Here is a 6,882-nt window from a genome sequence, read left to right on the forward strand (position 1 = left end):
GTATATCTTGCTTATTACCATGTTGGGCCTTATTTAAGTGGGGAACGTGAGGCTTTCATCCAATCATTTTCCGCAACCGAAGAAATATTATTTAAGAAATGTAGGTGTACTGGAGAATCAACAACGCTATATGACTACTGAAGCTAATAACTGTAAGGCAGCGTTTTGGCGATAGTTATCCGTTACAAATCCAGTTTTAATCTTCTGAATGGTTAGCACATCTTTAGCGAAACATACGACACGTGCCGAGAGTAAAATAAATAGTTTTGGTTAGTGGTAAACGTGTTTTGTGATTTGTTATATATCTCTTGTTTCTAAAATCTTTTTTAAACAATAATTAGTAACGTGTCTAAGTAAATAGTAACATTCTTTATGTACAAAGTATTTTGCGTCAAATAAAACTCACCCTTTAGTAAGAGTTATTAAAACAATTAACGAGTCATACCATTAAAGAACGGTGGTTGCAGTTATAAGAGTGCTACATCCGAATCAATCAAAGTCATGCTTTAGATCTTGGAGACTGTTAACTGTATTCCAACAGTCTCTAAGTAGGAGAGTACCAACCACGATGATTTTCGGTAGAATATTACGGAATCTTTATTTATTCATTCAGTAATTTCCATCGACATAATTTAATGCATCAGCCTGTACCTACGATAAGTGAGTGAAAGGAATATAAAGCTTGTGGATTTAAAAAATAATGATAGTAAGATTTTTCCTTTTTAAAAGGTTTCTCGATGATACTTTCTATAAAGAATTCTAAACATGGTGCGGATAATGCGTTTTGACGGATTAATGCCCTTTCAATAGTTCAGGAGTTACCCCACCCAAACAAACCATAGGCTAAAGTCTAGAATGTGCTGCAGCATAATAAATGGTCTTAAGTGTGTAAGTATCTAGAAAATCTCTAAGCCGGTAGTTAATACGAGCTAATTTGCTACATACTAAGTTGACTGCTCATTCTAGGACAATTGCTTATTAATGATAAAGCCCCAAAATTTAGACGAGTCTTGTTTAATTATAGTATTTAGACCCTGCCTGAACAATAATAAGTTTCTATCTTGGACAACTCGAACAGGTGTGAAAAGAATAAAACTGGTCTTTTAACTGTTAAGACAAAGAACATTTTGTTGACACCAGTAAGAAAGATCAGCTGCATCGGCTAGTTCGCATATGAAGAGACTGGTAACCATGACCTGAGACAATTGCCGATGTATCATAAGCAAATAAGGTGATATAATTGTCATCAATTAAAAGAGGTAAATCAATAATAAAAATCAGAAACAGAATAGGACCAAGGACACTTCCCTGTGTAACACTAGTTTTAACCTCTTCCCTGTCAGAAAATATCAACCTACCATTCGCCCTCAGATTTACAGCCTGGATTTGATTTCATAAATATAATTCAAGCCATATATTTTCAAATCCTGTTACAGCCTAATGAAAAGCTTTACTTAGAAGTATTGTGTGGCGTACACTATCCAACGCTTTAGTTAAATCGAAGCAAATACATCTGATTTTTAAATCAAATTTGTGTAAAATAAAAGGTATAAAAGAAGATTATATGACAAAACTAAAAATATCGAGAAATGCGACAATCTTTATTTATTATATCGAACTTCCCCATAAATTAAAAGCATATCGGCGTATTCTGCAAAAGTGTAATCTTCCATTACTTAACCGTAATAAAAAGGGAATTAATATCATGTAAAAAATACTGACAGTGGCAATGAATTAGCATTATTATTATTATTATTAAAATAATTAATTCAGGTGCTGTATCTTAGTTTGGTTTTAGTCAATTTTCACAAAAACCGGTGATATTTACCGACTTTTACTAAGAGCACCCTTTTTATGTAAAAAGCATAGGAACATCATAATCTAATGCCCAAACGGGCAGAAATTAAAGTCTTAAAGAAATGGGTATAAATTTACCAAAAACCCCCCTGATTCTGAAGCCCCTGGTAAATTTTTTTTTTATTTGGTAGTTTCAAAAGAATAAACGTACTAACACTAATTTACCTCCCAAAATTGGTTGCGGTAGCTAAAGTAGTTCCGGAGCTATTAAAAAAAAAACTAGTTTTTAAAGGTTATTTTCAAAGAGCTCTAGCTCCCTGAGGAAGCTTTTCCGGACCCATGTTTATATAAACTTTTGTTTTTCTTTTGACGTTTTCTATCTGCCCTAGAAGTTTGTAACATGATCAACGGAACACCCTGTATATATATAAATATAAATTTAATTTCAAAAACGAGATATAGATATCAAATGCAACTGCTATAATAAAATATGTCTAATATAATATATAAGATAGATACCCCATTTGGGTTCTTTAAAAAAAAACTTCTAAACGCATTATTGTTATATTGCAAATAAGGATTATAAGGACTGATAGCATACAAACCGCTTATATGGTATTATGACATAAAACTTAACTACAAAGTATATATATTTATCTCGTTCAAAAAAGCATGCAAAAGTGGTAAACACATCCTGCGATTACCGCTAATATATCCTCTAATGTATTATTTTTCTTCCTTTTCATTTTACCTTACCATATTGAAACTTAATGTAAGGACTCGTTAACCAACTATGGTTTTACGCTTCATTAAAGAACGTTTTGATAACGTAGCTTTGAAAAAAAATATATTTTTTTGTCTCATTATTGTTTGCAATGCTGATTATAGCATTTACGGTGGAAGGTTTCAACATGTCTATTTTTTGTTAAAATAAATGAGGTATTACTTAGATGTCAACTTTACTTGCTATTTATTGGACTCGTAGTGCATGTGCATCCTCACTGTTGGTGCTTAATAATTGGTAAGAATATTTCTTTTTCTTAAAGCTATTTTGGTTTTTATTGCTTATTATCAGTTAAATAAGCGGTTAAAAGAGCGGCAGTTAAAAGAGCGGCCGCCTACGGTTGTGTGCGCATTTGCGGTTTTTATTTTTTACAGAATAACAATAATAATATCGGTATGCGTTATTTTGTTGTGTGACTGCAAGCTGCCCTGTTAAATGTTAAAGAGCTATTATTTTTTCTTCAACTTATTATGACTAAATAGTTTTAAGGAGGCGATTCGGCAATACAATGTAGGGAGTTGTTTTCAATTAAATTTGAAAATAGACCTATTCCTTGCAAAAAAAAACAATTTTAAACGTGGTTTCGAATTTTGAGACATCCTTTTGTCTTTAAGGTTGCCATAGATCTCGGAATCTGTCGGAAGGGTTCAGAATCAAGAACGAATGGAAGAAATGGTATGTTGTACCCTAGAAGTGGATTCAATACGATCAACTAGAAATGTTGGTGAGGAACTGGGTATAGCCATACTGTTTTTACCACAGGTATTTGAAAAAAACATGGTTACGAACAAATGTTTCAATTATTCTTAAACTATTTCCTGAAGATTAGTCGCGAATAATGGAATCGACATATTTTTAACGAAATATTCTTTTTCGGATAATTTTTCTTCTCATGGGAAACCCAATTTTTCCATTATTCAATATTGGTCTTCGGGAAATGAGCACATAAGTTATTCCGTACTCAGTATCCTCAAAAATTGACAGTTTGTGCTGGTATTTTGAGCACCATGTGATTGTGCCATTTTTTATTGATGGTACTTTAAACACCCAAAAATACCTTAAGTTGCTGCAAAACCAAGTTCTTTCTGCCACTCAAATTCTCCCTGATTTAGACCTGCGATCGGTCTATTTTTAACAACATGGCTATCCTGCTCATAGTGTGCTTATGGTAAAAGAGTTTTTAACAAATCCTTTTCCAAACTGTCTTATTAGTGGGACTAGCGATACTAATCTCCAGATTCATTCCCAAATAACTTTTTGTTTTTCGGGTTATTTTAAGGGGGTTCATCTACAAACAGGAATTTAGTAGGCCAACAAATTTAGAAGAGTTGCGAGAGCAAATTGTTGATTGTGCGAATTTCTCCTCGGAAACTCTTTTGAAAGTATGAACTGGTCTTTATTAACTTATTGCTCAGATAAAGTAGGAGGTCTGATTGAGCCTTTTACTTAAAGAATAATTTTTTGTTTATTTTTAAGAGTTTTATTTTTATATCAATAACGCTATAATTTTCCTTATGCCATACATAGTTTGTGATGACAAGTGTATGGGGGTTGTACACTGATGTACGTAAATTTTGCATCAGAAAAAAATTCCAGATTTTTTTTTGCACGAGCTTTCATTTAATTTTTTGTGCAAGGAATGCACTTACCCCATCAATATCAGACGCTTACTAACGTTATACCGAAGAACGCAGGCGAGTATCAGAGCCCACAAAATTTAAGCGCGCGCGTTGCCATATTTCACATTTAAGAATCTTTCTATACGTCATTATCGATTTCCCAACCTGTAAAGAAGAGTTATATAAAAACAGATACGGAAATATTTCTGGAAAAAAAATTAAGCAATATACAATTGCTAGGCCATAAACCTTTAGTTTTAATAGTACAAGTTTGCTATCATTAGTGTCAAAGGGTTTACTGATATAGTACAGGAGTATAAAACTGATGCACAAATGACTATCCTGCAATCTCGAAAGATATCAACGGTAACAGCGCAGTAGTAGTAATATTAACAATGGCAATTCAATTCTTAGTTTGTTGGCAGCTGTGCAGTCCAATTCCGACAAGACTAGGCTCGTGGTTATTTTGAACAATTTTCTTAGGTTTTGAAGTCAAGAGATTCGTCTTCATTCTAATTCTCTTGTAGAATTACTTGGAGAAGGCCGTATCGTTGTTCATTCTTTATAATATGGTTTAGGTATTCAAATTTACGTTTTTTAATTGTTTTTTAATTTAACTGGTTTTGTTATTTGCTGTCTTATTTTCAAGGAGTGATCCCACTGACTACTTGCATTCGTGCCAAGATATGTGTAACTGTGAATTTTTTTGATTGGTTGTTGTTTGACAGTTAATCGGTAAATAAATAATAATTAATCCGTACGCTTGGCTAATTTCAGTTATTCGTATCATCGGTGTTTCTAAGCCTTCTAAACTGTCTGCGAATATCAATGCGTCTGCTGTGTATCTGATGTTGTTTAAACGTTAGCTGTTAATTTATGCAAAGCTAACTATGCCTTCATTACATCTCTGCAAGGCTTGTATAAGATAAATATTAAAGGACATGGGGCATATTCTATTGAAGAAATTGCTTCTGTCAACTAGTTGTCTGCTCTTATGTTAGCATTTTGAATATAGTAAACATATTTGATGATTCTCAGATCTTTATCATCTATCTCAGTCTCTGCACCTCTGTATAAAAATGAAAATGCCTCTCGTGTAATCAGAGCATCGTGAAACCGAAATTGTGTGCGTGTATTATAGATACTATTAAATATATTTGTGAGCCATTTTATTCCATTGTCATACATTAACTTTAAAAATCTGAGTAAAGGTTATTAGGTCCTGTTGTTTTGCCATCTTTGTTTCCTTTAATAGCAACTCCGATCTCGTCGGTTGTAATCAAAGGACCAGTTATATAGTCTGTGTTATTTGTGTGTCATCTCTAAATATTTTCTCTGTACATATTCCATCAAAGCATCCTTTCTTTGTTCTACTTCTATTATTAAGTTTCCTCGAGCTCGAGTATTAATCAGGCGTCATGGTTCTACGATGCCTTCCTTTATAATACTTTTAACAATGTTATGAGCCTCTTCTCTCTTGACCAGTAGTAGGGGCTCAGACCGATGGCATCAGTTGTTCTAATTTTTTGGAAATAGCTTCTTGGGTAGTATCCATATCTGCTACTTGTCCAAATATTTCTGAAACTGTAGAGCAGTAATTGAATTAGCATTTAGTATTTTTCCTTATCGACGTTCTTGTCGATTCATTTTGCTAGAGAATGAGCTGAGTGAGAGGTTTCCTTCTGCAACAGAGGCGCACAATGAGTCTACCCAATTAGCAATTTTTCGACGCGACAACGTTGCAAATTGCAACGCAACATTGCATTGTTACGTTGTCTTAACCGTAGAGACCACCCCGTTTTACACCAATTTGAAAAAGATTTTTTTGGTTGTCTCAACGTTACGCAGTGACCACCCGTTAACTTTCTAAACGCTTTTGCAACGTTTTTAGAGTTACTGATTTTTGGACGGCTGGACGCCATAACGACAGAAAAATTAATTAGTTTTTAACAATAAACTAATTGATAACTCCAGTGAGCAGCTACTCCAAAAATACAACCTTCTTAATCCATCTTTTGAACAGTCCTTATTAATATTTGTTTTGTATGTAGTTTAATACAGTGAATTAATTATAAGGGTTAAATACCCGTTTTGAGAGATACAAGCACTTATTTATAAACGGAACATAATTTACTGTGAAAAGATGTTATTTTAGCCCTAAATAACACGCGCGCCCTGAATTTATAGCGGATTTCGAAAAAAAAAATAAGTAATTTTTTTTATTGGTTACATAAGAAACCCGCTGTTGTTGTCCCTGGTTAGCCTGAAACGGATGGACCTAACCTAAAATTTTAATAAGTCAATTATTGTTTGCAGTTTGTCGCGCGTATGCAGCACGTTTTTTACAAACTTTAATAAACAAAAATTGTAACTTTTACGAAAAAGTTCATAAGCTCTTTGAAAAATAAATGAGTTCTTATTGCTGCTGCTACTATATAAATCCCAAAAAATAAAACCTTATAAAATTTACCATTGTTTTCATACTGGTTAGTCTCTTGTGTAAAAAAAGGCTATAAAGTAGGATATAGGAACCATGAAGGAAACCATTTATAAAAAGTAAACTTTTTGTAAGGTTTTTGGTTCGAAAAATTGTACACGTCTGTACGTCGTTGTGTCGAGTGTAAATTACTACTGCTATCATCTATAGTAAAAAAAAGACGTTGTAAATATAGCAGAGTTTTA

This window comes from Anthonomus grandis, chromosome 3 (assembly GCF_022605725.1).
Source record: "Anthonomus grandis grandis chromosome 3, icAntGran1.3, whole genome shotgun sequence".
Lineage (NCBI taxonomy): Eukaryota > Metazoa > Arthropoda > Insecta > Coleoptera > Curculionidae > Anthonomus > Anthonomus grandis.